Source organism: Macrobrachium nipponense, chromosome 11 (genome assembly GCF_015104395.2).
Source record: "Macrobrachium nipponense isolate FS-2020 chromosome 11, ASM1510439v2, whole genome shotgun sequence".
NCBI classification, from domain to species: domain Eukaryota; kingdom Metazoa; phylum Arthropoda; class Malacostraca; order Decapoda; family Palaemonidae; genus Macrobrachium; species Macrobrachium nipponense.
Genome location: NC_061087.1, coordinates 91,625,756 through 91,641,863, shown reverse-complemented (window position 1 = coordinate 91,641,863; position 16,108 = coordinate 91,625,756). Strand labels below are relative to the sequence as shown.

The 16,108-nt window shown below is 36.0% G+C and overlaps 1 long non-coding RNA gene and 7 other non-coding genes across 9 annotated transcripts in view; 4 read left to right on the top strand and 4 right to left on the bottom strand.

The window, feature by feature from the left end:
* LOC135209587 (uncharacterized) overlaps positions 1–16,108 on the top strand; it is a 701,429-nt gene that overhangs the window by 203,516 nt on the left and 481,805 nt on the right. The window lies entirely within an intron of this gene.
* Positions 119–191, bottom strand: Trnak-cuu (transfer RNA lysine (anticodon CUU)). The gene has a single exon. It is a non-coding gene; the product is annotated as a tRNA-Lys (tRNA).
* Trnak-cuu (transfer RNA lysine (anticodon CUU)) lies at positions 658–730 on the top strand. The gene has a single exon. It is a non-coding gene; the product is annotated as a tRNA-Lys (tRNA).
* Positions 1,263–1,335, top strand: Trnaa-agc (transfer RNA alanine (anticodon AGC)). Its single transcript has one exon. It is a non-coding gene; the product is annotated as a tRNA-Ala (tRNA).
* Trnak-cuu (transfer RNA lysine (anticodon CUU)) lies at positions 1,926–1,998 on the bottom strand. The gene has a single exon. It is a non-coding gene; the product is annotated as a tRNA-Lys (tRNA).
* Trnak-cuu (transfer RNA lysine (anticodon CUU)) lies at positions 3,543–3,615 on the bottom strand. Its single transcript has one exon. It is a non-coding gene; the product is annotated as a tRNA-Lys (tRNA).
* Trnak-cuu (transfer RNA lysine (anticodon CUU)) lies at positions 4,114–4,186 on the top strand. The gene has a single exon. It is a non-coding gene; the product is annotated as a tRNA-Lys (tRNA).
* On the bottom strand, positions 6,025–6,097 carry Trnak-cuu (transfer RNA lysine (anticodon CUU)). Its single transcript has one exon. It is a non-coding gene; the product is annotated as a tRNA-Lys (tRNA).

The following is a 16,108-nucleotide window of genomic DNA, read 5'->3' as shown; positions in this document are numbered from 1 at the left end:
GGCATTCTTCAGTTACAGCATGCATGACTATAGTGTCAACCTTTCCCTTGAGAATTATATAAAAAGCCAGTCTCCTAAATTTGTTTGTATTCTTCATCACATCATTGTTAAAACTTTACGCCCAACGTGGGGCTCGAACCCACGACCCCGAGATTAAGAGTCTCGTGCTCTACCGACTGAGCTAGCCGGGCTTGGAATCTTTTGGAGGACACCCCACAACTCTGCTAATAAGCAGTATTGCCAATGGCAAGTGTTCAGTGAGGTCAGAGTTATCGACATTATTCAAATTATTATTAATATTTTTCTTTTTATATTTTCAAATAACATTTGTAAACGTCTGAAGCTTTTACATAATCATTTCAGTCTAACCACATTAAGTGGAGGACTATACAGTTTATCAATATTTATATGCATATTTCTGTGATGTTATGCTATTGTATGTATGCAAATTAGATCAGGATGTAAATGAAATCATACTTTTTGAACGTTTTAATTCCTCTAGGAATTTAGTTGACTGGAATTACAAGTAACAATCTATAAAAAAATTTAAAAATCGCTAACATAAGTTGAGCAATGTTGATAACAAATATCTGAAAACTTGGCATTGGCAATATTGCCTATTTGCTGAGTTGTGGGGTGTCCCCTATCAGCTGGGAAGCCCGGCTAGCTCAGTCGGTAGAGCACGAGACTCTTAATCTCGGGGTCGTGGGTTCGAGCCCCACGTTGGGCGAAATGTTTTTCCAGTGGCTCCATAAAAACATAAACGAAAGAATGAAAGTGAATATTTATAGATGATTTACAAAAGAAAAGGAGAGACATTTGTAACTGATCACTGTCAAGTTTTGACATTTGTTAAGTTTCTGTTGTTAAGATAAGAGGACATAAGACTTATTAATTGATATAAATGGGATACTTTTATCAATGTATTGAAAGCTTTTGTAGGTATGAATGTGCTTATGAATTAATTCACACTTTTGAAGTGGAAGCTGTAATAACGTTGGGGATAGAAAACACTATGACATTCATTCTGTTGTTTTCTTTTGCCCTTCAAAGCCTATTTTCTGCTGTTTTATTTCTAGGAAGCTTCAGTGAACTGAAGATGTTGATGCCAGTCCCAGAGGTCTTTTGGTAAAACAGTGTTTTTTCAAAATGAAGGTTTTATGTGGCCATTGCTATGGCCTCTGTTTTACAGCACTGGTCTCCAAGAATGGTTTCTTCCTAAATCCAAATGATTATCAACTCATTTATCAAATGTTAATAGTGGGGATGTAGCTCAAATGGTAGAGCGCTCGCTTAGCATGTGAGAGGTACGGGGATCGATACCCCGCATCTCCAGGTGACCATTTGTTGTATCTTGTTAATGTTAGAATCCAATCAAGATAGACATGGATTATGATTGGTAAAATTGGCTTGAGGAGTTTCAGTGCGGTACTGAGTGCATTATTTCACTTCAATGTATTATTTGTTTTTCATGGGCTTTTTTTTTTGGGTGGGTTGATGGGCGTAGGACATGTAGACATGTCAGATGGGTGTTGGTAAAGCTTAGCAAATTTTATATAATTGCAATAAAAAAACTCATTCAAAAACTTTTTGACATTTCATTGTTATGACAAAAGATTGAAGCTGCATCCTTATTAAAATGATTTTAATGGTGGTAAGAAATAACCAATAAAAAGTAGTTGAAGCTTTTTATATTATTATATGTGTGCAACTTTTTAAGAGGCATAGAAAGTGGAGAGGATAACATCAACGGAATTAGAAAAACAGCAAGGAAAAGAAATGTCATCATAAGAAGTATGGGATTTCTAGGCACTCTTCATTTATAGCATGAATGACTATAGTGTCAACTTCCTTATGAGAAATATATAAAATGTCAGTCTCCTAAAATTGTTTGTATTCTTCATGGTACCACTATCAAAACATTACGCCCAACGTGGGGCTCGAACCCACGACCCCGAGATTAAGAGTCTCGTGCTCTACCGACTGAGCTAGCCGGGCTTGGAAGCTGTTAGTTGACACCCCACAACTGGGCAAATAGGCAGTATTGCCAACGCCAAGTTTTTAATTCTGAGTTATCGGTATAATTCAGTATGTTTATATATTAATTTTATTTTTTTTTTTTATCACTGAAGGTTGTACAAAATCTTTTCAGTCTTAGCTCAGCCACCAGAAGAAATATGATCATGCTCATCTCTTGAAGTTATCCCATTTTAAGCAAAAGTTGCATGCAAAAGCACAATCATAGACATGCGCAAGTAAATTTTTCATATCCTTATATTTATTCCAACTGGTGTTGTAAGACTGAATCTGAAATGGCTTTGTAAAAACCTTGTACATATTCAAGTATTGATAAAAAGTAAAAAGTCTTTAATTATGTGTTCATTACTGTAGATAATTAAGATCTGAAGACTAAGAATTGGCAATACTGACTATTTACTGAGTTGTGAGTGGTCTACAAAGTGCTTTCAAGGCTGGCTATCTCTGTTGATAGAGTATGAGACTTTATCTCAGGGCTATGGGTTCGACGCCCAAGTTGACCAAAATGTTAAAGTAAGAGTTCTTGAATAAGAGATATGAAGGGGATAATTTTATCAAAGTGCCAGAGCTTTTGAAGGCATTAATGTGCTTGGGAATGTATTCACATGTTTTAAATGGAATTAGTAATAGAAAACCCAGGAAGTGGAAATGCTAGGTCATTATTTTTTTTTACCAGTCATTCCATTTTTTTATTTTTAGATTGAAGGTTTTGGTTGGCTACTGCGGTGTCCTTTGCTGGAAGCAGTATTTTACATGTTTTTCCATGGATGGTTTCTTCCTAAATCTAAATGTTATTAATTTATTTATTGTCATCATTGTTTACAAAGGGGGGTGTAGCTCAAATGGTAGAGCACTCACTTAGCATGTGAGAGGTATTGTGATTGATACCCCGCATCTCCAGATGATAGTTTGTTGAATCCTATTATTGTAAGATTCCAGTTAATGAAAAGATGTGGATTATGCTTTGGAAAATTGAGGAGCTTCAGTGCAGTACTGAATTTGTTATTTTACTTCAATACATTGTCTTTCATGGCCTGTTTGGGAGGGGGGAATGGGAGTAGGACATGTAGACTTGTCAGATGGCTCTTGAAAAAGATATGCAAAATTTAGAATATTGCTCTAAAAAAATTGTTGATAAACTTTAACCTGTAATTGTGATGATAAAAATTTGAGAAGACTTAAGTTGCCTACCTTATTAAAATTATAATGATGATAAAAATATGATTAATCAAAAGTTTTTCAAGCTGTTTCTGTTTATATTGTTATTATTTGCTTTCAGCCTTTTAAGAGGTGTCAGTAATTGGGGAGGAGAACATAAATTGGATTTTATGTTGAAAGAAAGCGAGGAATAGAATTATTACATTATAAGAAGTATGGGAGCACTAGGCACTCTTCAGTTACAGCATGCGTGACTGTAATGTCAACCTTTCTCACATGAGAAATGTATAAAAAGAGTTTTACCTAACTTTTTTTTGTTTTTTCTATGGCACCACTGACAAACATTACGCCCAACGTGGGGCTCGAACCCACGACCCCGATATTAAGAGTCTTGTGCTCTACCGACTGAGCTAGCCGGGCTTGGAAGTTGTTAGTGGACACACCACAGTTCGGCAAATAGGCAGTATTGCCAATGCCAAGTGTTCAGTTCTGAATTATCAAAGTTTTTCGACATTTTGCTAACGTTATTCAGCATTTTTGTTTATGTATACCCTTTTACTTTTTAATGTTTGCTTTATGTGTGAAGGTTTTACAAAACCCTTTCAGTCTTATCTCAAAAGTTAGAGGAAATATGATCTTGCTCATCTATTTAAGTTTATTACGTTTTATAGTTAAGTGGCATATTAAAGCACAGTCACAGACCCATATATCTAAATATTTACTAATGGTATATTTCATTCAGTTTGTAAGGCAAAACTGAAATTATTTTGTAAATATTTCATACATATACAAGTTTTGATAAAACGTATAAGTCTGTAATGTGGTGATGGATAAATGTAGATAATTCACATATGAAAATTTGGCATTGGTATTACTGCCTATTTGCTGAGTTGTTGGTTGTCCACTATGAACCTCTAAGCCCGGCTAGCTCAGTCGGTAGAGCACGAGACTCTTAATCTCGGGGTCGTGGGTTCGAGCCCCACGTTGGGCGAAATGTTTTGGCATTAGTGCTGTGAATGAAAAGATCAAAGGAAAACAGGTTAAGTTTCATTGATTATTTACAAAAGAAAATTTGAGACTTCAGTCAGACATTAATAACTGATGAGTGCCAGGTGTGGACAAATCTGTGAAGTGTGTTGTTAACTATAAGAGATCATGAGTAAGAGATGTGATGGGGGAATGCTTACAACATACCAGAGGGATTTGAAGGAATATTTTTTGTATCTTTTGTGTCCGTAAGCATCAGCTAAATTAAGGTAATTGTGCTTGTCTCAATAGACTTTCAGTAAAGCAGTCGAAAATTAAGGTTTTGGCTGGCCATCGCAATAGCCTTTGCCTTGAGCAATATTTTTTTAATGGTCAAGATTGATTGGAGGCTTTTCTTTACTTCTTACACTCTAGCATGTCATCTTATGTAAATCTAAAATGACATATGGTTAAGACTTGATCATTCCCTTGTAATGTTAAGGTGGCAATTAATGGAAAAAATTCAGTGGAGTGTTCTGTCACCGGTAAATTAGCTTTTGATTCCATGTTATATGGGAAAGCAGGTTTTCCACTCCAGGAATTGTGTTGGCTGTCATATGTGAAGCCACGTGTTTACAGAAATGCTGATGGTGCAGGGCATGAAAATGATGATGTTAGTGAAGCAATAGTGGTGAGTATTTTCTGTTCATTGCTGCAATGTTAATTAATTATCTTGTCCAAATTATTCAGTACCTATTCAGAGTCAACAAACTTGATTGTAAAGATAGTGAAATGATTATCAGTAATGAAAGGATGTCATCATTTTACCCTAAGTAGTAGTATTTCTTTTGTAATTATATAGCAGTGATTCATTTCATATTTGTGTACTTTTTGTTTCAAAACTGGTACGTTGTTTATTAGAATGAAGGCAGTATCGATTTTCTGCATGTCAATATGAAATCTTCTTGTTGATCAAGGAATATAAAATAACTCTAGCAAATAAAGTTGGTTGGTCTCAGTAATGGGTGGAAATAAGACATGTTCTACTTTCTGAAATGTTTTGTGTCTAGTGAATATTCGTTTGTAGACATATTATTTTCTTCACATCTGCCATTTCAGCATATTTCTGCTTAAACCTATACCTTTGTAACTTCCAAGTAGAAGTATTTTTACTGCCCAATTATCATTATCTTCCAAGTTAATGTACTTTTTCATTCATTTCATTGTTTAGAATTTTGTATTGATATGACGTGGTGTGCAGGTTGTGTGTGTAAGGGGAAGTAGCTCAAATGGTGGAGCGCTCGCTTAGCATGTAAGAGGTACGGTGATCGATACCCCGCATCTCCAGTTAATGTTGCTTGGATTCTAATTAATGGAGAAGATTTTGTTCTTAATCATATTCCACATCTCTGATAAAAAAATATTTTTTAGTGGGGCAAGGGTGTGGAGACGTGTTTGTCAGTAACTGACATAGCTATGTTAAATTTATAATCGTTATTGTACAGAAATTGCAGTAAAAAACTTTTAATAAACTTTCGATTTTAATTTAATAACTAAAAATCTGAGGAATATTAAGATTAGTAACCATATTAAAATTATAGAATAGGAAATAATATTTCTAAAAGAAATAGGTAGGCCACTTATTTTTTTTTATTATTAGGAGTTCGGGTTTTTTGAGCGTATTGAAATGGAGAATAACCTGTTTAATTTCCTAAATATTATTATATTAAACTGTAGGATAAGAAATTTAGAGTATGTAAGAGAGAAGAGGGTGTTTGATAATGAAAGAAAGTATGGAATAGAAAAGTCAGCATGGGACACATTAGTTACACAATCCAATATGGCACGACGGCCAAAACTGTCCGCCCAACGTGGGGCTCGAACCCACGACCCCGAGATTAAGAGTCTCGTGCTCTACCGACTGAGCTAGCCGGGCTTGCGCTCGCGAGAGCGATACCCTATCAGCAAGTACAGCAAGTACATAGGCAGTATTACCAATGACAGGTCTTCGTATTTCAGTTACGTACTTTATTCAGCATGTTGTTTAAGATTTCCTCCTTTATTTGGTAATCATTACTAATTGCAAATTTATGTTTTGCTAAATCATTTCAGTCTTTTCTTAGTATCTCCTGAGGCTATTCTGTTTCGAGGAATATTACATACGAAGCTACCAATTTCCAGAAGCACACATTTATATGTATTAATTATTATGAACCTCGTATTTCTCTTAATTTTTGAGTTAAGACTGAATTTATGATGTAAAGTGAGTGCCACAAGAGATAAATGGCCCTGTGTGTGTTTGTGTGTCGGGATCTGACTTGATGCTGATGAGTCCTCCATTTAGGTGTATGAAGCAACAAATGTATTTTTTTTCGGACATCGGGTTCATACACGATTAAATAGTTCAAATATGAGTATGACAGTGGGCGTCGTGTTTTTTTCGTTTCCGGAGCCTTCCCCTGTTATGAAGAACCGTTTAGTGTTGGAAAAACCAAAGAAATAATATATTATATATATATATATATTAATATTATATATATTATATATATATTATATATAGATATAATATAGTATATCTTATAATATTCGTATATAATTTTCTTGGTTAATGTAAAATTAAATTTGGGTGTATTTAGATCTAGTTCTTGGCCTTTGATTACTGAATCAAAATTTCTGACTACAAATCGATCTTTGTTCAGTTGTGCTGACAAATAACGCAGCTTTGACGTGAGCGAGGATGACAACAATTGTCATGCACTCCAGGCCTGCTTGAGGTCTTGTTTGTGACATTAGATGAATGGGTGGTTTAATTAAACAACGTAAAATAAAAGTGCAGGAATAATATACCTGCGAACGAATTGTTGTCTCCATGTTCCGAGAACGATTATATAATTCAATTGTAAGACTGTACTCCCAGTTCGTCGTCTTGTTCCCACTATCTTTAACTTTACTCTGGTTTTAGGAGGCTTTCTGGTTGTTGCCCAACTTTGAAGGTCTTGGTACAGTCGCGGAAAAGATTACGTTTTCCCCCTGCGTTCACTAGACATGCTAAATGTCAACGCCGCTTTTGTTTACGTAGTAAAAAGTGTTGAAAATATGAATGAATTCGCTGTTCACAACGGCAAGCCTTATTGGTGGAGACGTTTCCTTAACATATTTTCACTTAATTATTTGAAAAGAAATAAAATGACCTGATAAAGAAAAAATCTGTTTCAAAACAAACTACAATGAGATTTATGGTTTTATATATGATTTTTCAAGATTATATAAGACGGTTTATCAGAGGGAAATTACAAAAAGTGATATCATCTTACAATTGCGTTTGGCTATAGAGACTGACGTAGGCTCATCAGGGACGGGAAGCGGGGTGTTCGGGAAGAGGGAGGAGTAGTTTGTAAGGTAGAGACAACTATCCAAGCATGTATAAATTCGGTAACGATTTGTCTCTTAACTCCTAAACATTTTAAAGCTAGTTCGGATTTCCCATTGAAACGATAAATAATGTAGCTAAAACGACCGAAAAATATTGATACAATTTATATAAAATCATATTGACATAACCTATCCCTATACACGAAATGAGAGATATTTACCTAGAACGTCAAACGAATGACGACGTAAGGGTGCCTCTGATTGGCTGATTACAGTATGAGCATTAATTAAGTTTATCGACATATGCAATGAGACTCATCATCTGTTTTGTGTAATCCAAACATTTTCATTTGAATATTATCTCTTCTACGCTGAAAGGTCTTTCAAATTTGTGTAATTCAATCCAACAGCGGAGGAAAAGTAGTTCCATCTTGAATAGCCGACCGTTCCGTATATCGTTATCAGAATAGAATTTTTTTTTTTTTGCAAGAATATGGATGAATAAAATTATTGAAAATATTGAATTCCCAACAAATAGATACACAGGAGTTTGGAGATGATAATACATGGACAGAGAAATTTGAATTGATAAAAATTTCATGAAATGTTTTGGCGATTCTGATAGGAATTCTATTTTTAGACATACTTTGTAGCAGTTGTCGGATAACATTTACTTTTTTAGCTCATTCGTTGTGGCTAAGAATTTAGGAAGTCTACCCAAAAATGATCAGCTAAGAACGAAGTTTTCTTTTCACCGACCGCTGCTGAGATCACCCTAACAACTTTTAATTTAGAGTTATTTTTCACTATGAACATAATCTTAGTATGCCACAGTTTTAATCATAATTTATCAGCCACTGACCGTTGCTAAACGCTCTTTTACTTTCAAATTATACTTATTTAACATTCTTTATAACATGGTCACTCATAGACTATACACATTTTTTGTTTACCATATAAATTTTTTTACAGTAACCTATATATATATATATATATATATATATATGTATATGTATATATACATATATATATATATATATATATATATATATATGTGTGTGTGTGTGTGTGTGTGTGTGTGTGTGTGTGTGTTATTAAATAAGCTTCATCTATTTCGGTGTTCATCCCTTGATAGAGGCTGCCTGACAGTGGTTCAAATACAATAATGAGGAAAGAACTTGTTTTCCACGTAAATGCTGGAGTAATGGCATGGCTTGGCTGTTCACCCATTAATATCATATAAGAATGCTGGCCACATTTAGGAAAATAGACGATCAAAATAAATTTCTGATTTATTTTGCTAGATATTTGTGTGATCACATGATATCAAACTCTCTCTCGTCTTCTGAAATGGGTTGGGGACTATGTATACGTTTTTAAAGAAACATGTCTATAAAATGTTTATTCAAATGTAGTTACTGTATTTGTTTTCGGAGAAGAAATTCAGCAGCAAACTCAAAAGGTTTTACAAATGCAGAAAATATCGCCAACGATGCCTTCCATGCTTTTTATTGTTCAACATATTCTACCATACACAACGAGATTAATTTTTTTTTTGTTTTTTTTTTACTGAGGATTGATCTTTGCATGAGGTTGTTCAATCTTGATCGGCTACCATTCGGTGGTCCGAAGTTCGATTCTCGGCTCGGCCAACTCGGAACGAGAGGAATTTATTTCTGGTGATAGAAATTCATTTCTCGATATAATGTGGTTCGGATCCCACAATAAGCTGTAGGTCCCGTTGCTAGGTAACCAATTGGTTCCTAGTCACGTAAAAATATCTAATTCTTTGGGCCAGCCCTAGGAAAGCTGTTAATCAGCTCAGTGGTATGGTAAAACTAAGATATACTTAACTTGTGTTCAATCTTGAGTTTCGTAAGGTCAAGAAACCTTGAAATATCCTTGTAGAGAGCTGTCTCACATTTCATTTTAAAATTTCCAGTAATTTCATTTATATACTCGAAAATTCAGAACTATGGTTATTATATTTCAAAAAATTATTGTGTGAGCCATACTACTACTACTACTACTACTACTACTACTACTACTACTACTACTACTGCTACTACTACTACTACTACTACTACTACTACTACTAATATTAATAATAATAATAATAACGCAACTGGTATTATGCAGACTTGAAGTTATGAATCATTTTGTTCTTTGATAATCTACAGGATAGACCACAATATAACTTGCTACTATATTTATTTCCAACACCAAAGTAGAAACCTAATAGCTAATTAACATTTAAAGTTCATAAAAATCAGTATCTTGTCCAGCATTCATCGTTTGCGATCACCTTCTGCAACCTATTTGGCATAGATGCAACGTGGTTGTAAATCATTTGCTGATTTCGTCGACATAAGAACTCCCACTCTCGTAATGTGTGCTCAAGCAGCTGGTGAGATCGCTCCTGTCCTTGCTCCCATCTGCTAATTAAATTTCCCCATACATTTAGGTTTCATGTCGCACCCTTTACTAGCCCATTCCAGGAGTTCAATATCTGGTTCTTCTGCAAACCATCGCCTAACAATGTGGACATTAAGAATAGGACAGTTATCCTGTCAAAAAAGAAAATGAAGCAAGTATCGCCGAAAAGATTTTTGTATATATTTGCTTCATTAATTTGTATCATTAAATTGAAAATCTTATATTAGATGCTATGAAACTATAGTAACTTGCCATTATCTAATTATGATGAGCAAGACAATGAATATCGCATAAGTTATTCCTTCAGGATAGGGAAGGAGTTGTGCGCGGACTTCTAGAAGGCACCACTACTTCTTCTAATATCTCTATATATTTCTCAGCAGTGAAGCGGCCGCCAGCTTCAGCAAGTTCTCCCATACCGTGTAAATGCATCCAGCCCCATATATACACTGCATGATAATACATAGTCACTGTGAGCAATTACATATATGAACTGTTGCTCGTATCTTGTGTTGCTTGGGCGTCAGCAGTGTAGTTGTCCGTGAGTTGTCGAAGTGAATGTCTTCACATCACTGAATATGACTTGAGCCCAGTAAAAACGGGTCTTATCAGCATACCGACGTGCTAAAGCCAATCTTGCCCTTTTATGGTGTTCAAATTTCCCCTTTTTAAACGGGATCCGATAAACCAGATCTGCATCATGAAGATGATTCCTCACAGTGATGTGCATAGACCTCTAAATGCAGCTCGTCCCTAATGGCTACTGCATTCTTAAAAGGAGACTTGATTGCAGTCTAAGAATTTGCCCATCATCTTCAGATGTCTTCCTAGGAACCACCGCCTCTGTGTTTATCTTTGAGGTTTCCTGATTCCTGCCACCGCCTCCACCAGCGTCTGACTTTTGTCTTTGTAATGCCAAGTTCCCTTGTATTGAAACTGCCCCGTTTGACAGCCTCTCTCTTTTAGCGCAACTATTGCCCCTCGTTGGCAAAGCCTTTTCTCTTGCAAATACATTTTCAATATGGTTTTGGTTGATGTAGTTTCTTGAGGTTTACAAAACAGTTTAAGGTAAACCTTTTCCCTCGGCCAAAAGTTAAGAAAGGCCATAGTTTCGGGCCCACATTCATGGATCAATAGCTTGTTGGAAAAGAAACAATTCCACCCTTATTCATAAACCCAGTCTCAGAAACTATTACACTTTCAACATAATTGGAAGCGAATTTATGCTGACTATAAAACCACTTATAAGTTATACTTATGGTGATAGCATATAGTTTACAAACAATCTCTCTCTCTCTTGTCTTGAAAAAAGGGTTGTGGACAACAATTGTGATTTTGTAGCAATTGCATCGACATTTACTTTCAGTCAGCGTAGCGACAGTATCTATTTTTGAAATGGAGATTCCACAGTAGCTTCTAATGATCTTGGAGTTAGAGGAAAAAGCGTTAACGAAGCTGTGGACGGTTTGATTAGATAGTTCAGACTCTTGAGATAGTTCACCGTTTCTACCCTCCCTCCGAACAACTTCTACCTCCTTCCATTCTGTCCCCCTCCACCCCCATCACCTTTGTCAGTCTTAGGAGCACGATGATTTTACTCTACGTAATCCCCTTCTGTAAAGAGTTTTATTTCATCCTGAGAAAAAACACTTATAAACCCAATTTTCACGTTCCTGATTGTTCACACTTATATCTTTTATCAACGTATTTCAGTTTTATGAAATACGTAAGTAAATATATGGTAACTGGTAAGGAGATGTCTGCACCAATGAGGCTCGTCTACTTCATAAACAAAAGCGGCGCTGCCATTTACAATGCCTCGTGAAATCCAGCGGTAAAAGGAATCTTTTCCCTGACTGTACAAGCAAGGTCTTGTAGGTGCTTTGCTTTACTTTTTGACCTGAGTGTGTACACCACCTGAAATGTCTGATCTGAGCTGAATGCCATTCAATTATCACACCTCTGCATCATTCTACTTAAGACAGGGATTGAAAACTAATTGAGCACGTCCGGTGAAGTGTCGTTTCTCCTGTAAATTGCTTCCTTTCAATCACGTTTTATGGAAAAGGTATATTGCAATGTTAGAATTACGAGATGTAGAATGTGCTTTGAGCATTGGTGTAGTGTAAGGTCAGGTGTGGGAGTAGAGATTGTTTCTCATTGCTGCGGGATGAATTCATTTGCCTTTCTAGTCCAATATATCTGGGCCTGGAATGTAAGGTACCCACCACAAATTGCACTGTTTATGTGTTATATGCCAAATTGTCAGAAAATTTGTCAGCTTTCATTTAAAAAAAGTTTACCAGAATTGGTAGGTGCAAAAAAAAGTTGTTGCATCTAACCTGAAGCAAGGTTTTGAAATGGTTAAAAAATCTTCGTAATCAATGGTAAATTTCAATATTTGTTCTGGTTATCATGTAGACTGCATTAGTGAGGTGCAAATGTTTTGTTTTGCATTACTGACATTGCAAATGAAAAGAAAAAAGCAGTTTTAGTTGGTAGAACATTATAACTGCTATTCCACACGTGATTTTATACAAAGGTGAGTGTGAAACATAGCCGAATTAAGGGTAGGCCAACTTTTATTTTTATTTTTCAATGATTATTTTTCTTAACTATGCTAATATATAATATACCATTGAAATTGTCAATATGTGTAGTTTATGATTCTTTTTAAATTTTCAAAATTGGCCCATCCCAAGTTGAGATAATGATATTGCGTTGACCAAAACACGACCTTGTGAAAATGCATCCACTGGAACTAGCAGGAAATATATATATATATATATATATATATATATATATATATATATATATATATATATATATATATATATATATATATATCTATATTGATTTATTTTGTTTGTTCAAGAACAAACTTAAGGACGTCAGAACAGCCAGATTGTGGTTTCAGTATCTAGAAATGACTCAAATCATGCGTTCCTTTATTTGGTCAGAGCGAGTTGGCGACTGGAAACTTGGAATCAAAAGTCAGATCGAGATGCTTCCATACCTTGCAGGGACTGGCCACTGTCAGTACACCTCGTCATTGAATATCTGTATCAACAGAATGTTAGGTTTACCTAATACCTTGCCGGAGATTTATCAAAAGGTATTTCTTTCTGGTCTTTACACAGTCAAAAGGTCAGCCCGAGTCTGGGCAGGATTAAGCAGAGATCTAATAATTGAACAGTGCCTTATGAGAGCAATGAAAACAAATGGAGGTATGACAAGAGAAAGAGGTATGGATGACGCCCAAAGAGTCACTTGGTGTCTAAGCCAACCGGTTCTTGCTGAAATAAATCTAGCAATTCAAGAATATACAGGGGTAGCATTTGAGACTAGTGAACAGCATAAGGATCTCAGAGTATCACGTGTAGAGCGAGACCACAAGATATCAACAAACTCATAGACTTTCTCAAGGAAAAAAACACCATTTAGAGAGGAACAAGCTCTGCGAAATATAGCTACTGGTGTAGAAGCCGATCCATCTGTTAATGCAGATAAATGCCAAGAAGTCGGAAGAAAAATTCTGAAATCTATGGACATTAACTAGTGACTGAGTATTCGTTCAAAAGAAACGATATAGTGAAGACCATGGCCAAGAAAGTGTCTGTCAAAGTAGGTTCTGAGACTGTAACCATCGATCCTTTATTACTGTTTCAAAGGATGGTAACTGCTGGTGTTAATAGTGGTGAGCTGAGAAATACTCTGACATAAGAACTCGGCACTTATCACCCGGCTCTGTTTGAGCATCAAGATATTATGCTTGAAGCCAGTAAGTCAGCCTTCCTTCCAGGATAGTGTGGGTGAAAGGGGAAACATGGGTCACACTTACCGACAGACAGGTAGCCTATCTGGATAGAAACTACAGAAAGAAAGGTACTGTTTTCTTCGATGGCTATGCAGATAAACCAAACACTAAAGACGCTGCTCATAAGAGGCGTAGCAAAGAGAAAATCTGTGAGAGAACTGATTTCACACCTGACATGAAAGTGACTGTTGATAAAGAAGTATTCATGACTCATGGACAGAGCGTGGTTGGTTTGGTGTTTGCTTCTCACCTCGGAGGTCGCGGGTTCGATTCTCGGCCATTCCATTGAGGAGTGAGAGATGTGTATTTCTGGTGATAGAAGTTCACTCTCGACGTGGTTCGGAAGTCACGTAAAGCCGTTGGTCCCGTTGCTGAATAATCACTGGTTCCATGCAACGTAAAAACCCCATACAAACAAACAAACAAACAAACTCATGGACAGAATAAGAACAAAATTGTAGCTCTTCTTACTATCAAACTACGTGCAGCAGGTTGGGATGTGATTCGAGCTCCAGCTAATGGGGATAAGCTGATCGTCGACACTGCTTATCAGAATGCATCCAAATGCACCACTGTGATAGTTGGTGAGGATACTGATTTGCTGATTCTAGCTGTCGTGCGTGAGCAGAACACATCCCACCAAGTTTACCTGTGGTCTTCTCCCTCAAATCCCTCCAAGATAAACTCCAAAATAAACTCCCTCAAATCCTTCCAAAATAAACTCGGTATTAATGTCTCTTCTCACCTGCTGTTTCTACATGCCCTCACTGGTTGCGACACTACATCGAGAATTCACGGAATCAGAAAGGCAACAGCCTTGAATAGAATAGTGACAGTGCCACAATTAACAGAGCTTGCTTCTGTGTTCCGCAGTCCTGATGCCTCCCATGAAGAAATTGCTGCTGCAGGAGAAAAAGCCATATCAATCTCGTATACAAAGAAGATTCCCTTGATAAACTGCGTGTGGAATATTTTCACAAGAAAGTAGCATCTAGTACTGAGGCAGTTCACCCTAAGGATCTGCCGCCAACATCAGACTCTTCTTATTTTACACTTCACTAAGAGTATATCAACAAGTACAGGAATGGTTGGGCAATGAACTTGACCCTACAAAATATGGATACAAAATGACTCGAGAAGCCTTGTGCCAATAATGATGAACAAAAAAGCTGCACCTGACGCTTTGTTAGATGCCATATATTGTGGCTGTAAAACTGATTGTTCTAATAAGAAATGTACTTGCAGAAAATTTGCCGTGCAGTCTTGCATGCAAGGTATGCAAGGGCTTGCTCTGCAAAAACTGCTCTGCTCCTGATACTGAGAATGATGAACCTGATGAAGCTAGTGACTAATCAAATGGGATTATGATACTTGATTTTCTTTTATGCCAATAGTGTAATGGATATAAGAAAGGAATTTATATGAATAGATATTTAGCTCTGCAATTGATTGCCTTATATAACTTTATCCTCCAAATGAAATTATACATATAAAAGCTGCTTTTGCATTAAAGTTACCAATGGACATGGATATATATGATTTTCTAATCTGACCAAAAGATACCCAAAATATACCAAAAATTACTAATCAAATAACGATAGCTATTTAGATGTGATTTGATGGCGGCCATTTTGAATTTAGGGTCAGTTCAATTTAAAATCTTGGGATAAATATAGAGAGTTAATAATATATCCTGCATACATTCAGTATAATCAAAATGATTATTCTTTCCAGGATCTGAGTCTTCACAATTTTGGTTGATTTTTAGGGATGCTAAATATGTCTGGCCGCCATTTTGACCAACTTAATTCGACCTATTGTAGTTTTGTGTAACTTATTTTAAAATGAAAGTTGACAAAATTACCTAAAATTTGGTATGTCACACGTTCAGTGAGGTGAGTCATTTTTGATATACTGGACAATTACATAGCAACATTATCACCGACTATTTTGCCGTAATCTAGTGGCGGCCATTTTGAATTTTGAACCAAATTCTTATCAAATGATCACATTCATGTGATAACTATATCATTAATCCAATATTCAGTCAAAATGTACAAATTGACAGTAATTTCTAAGGTCTGATCCCTAAAATTTTGGAGTAAATTGGTTTTCATGGAGAAGACGAAAGTGTCGGGATGCCATTTTTTTTTTCTTTTTTTTCACCTACCAATTTTGGTAATTTTTTGTTAAAGTGAAAGCTGACAAAATTACCTACAATTTGGTATATCATAATAAACTGTGCAATTTGTGGTGGGTCATTTCTCAGTTATACTGGACTATTCATGGCCTTCAGTAACACAGCGTAGACCCGCGGGGGAA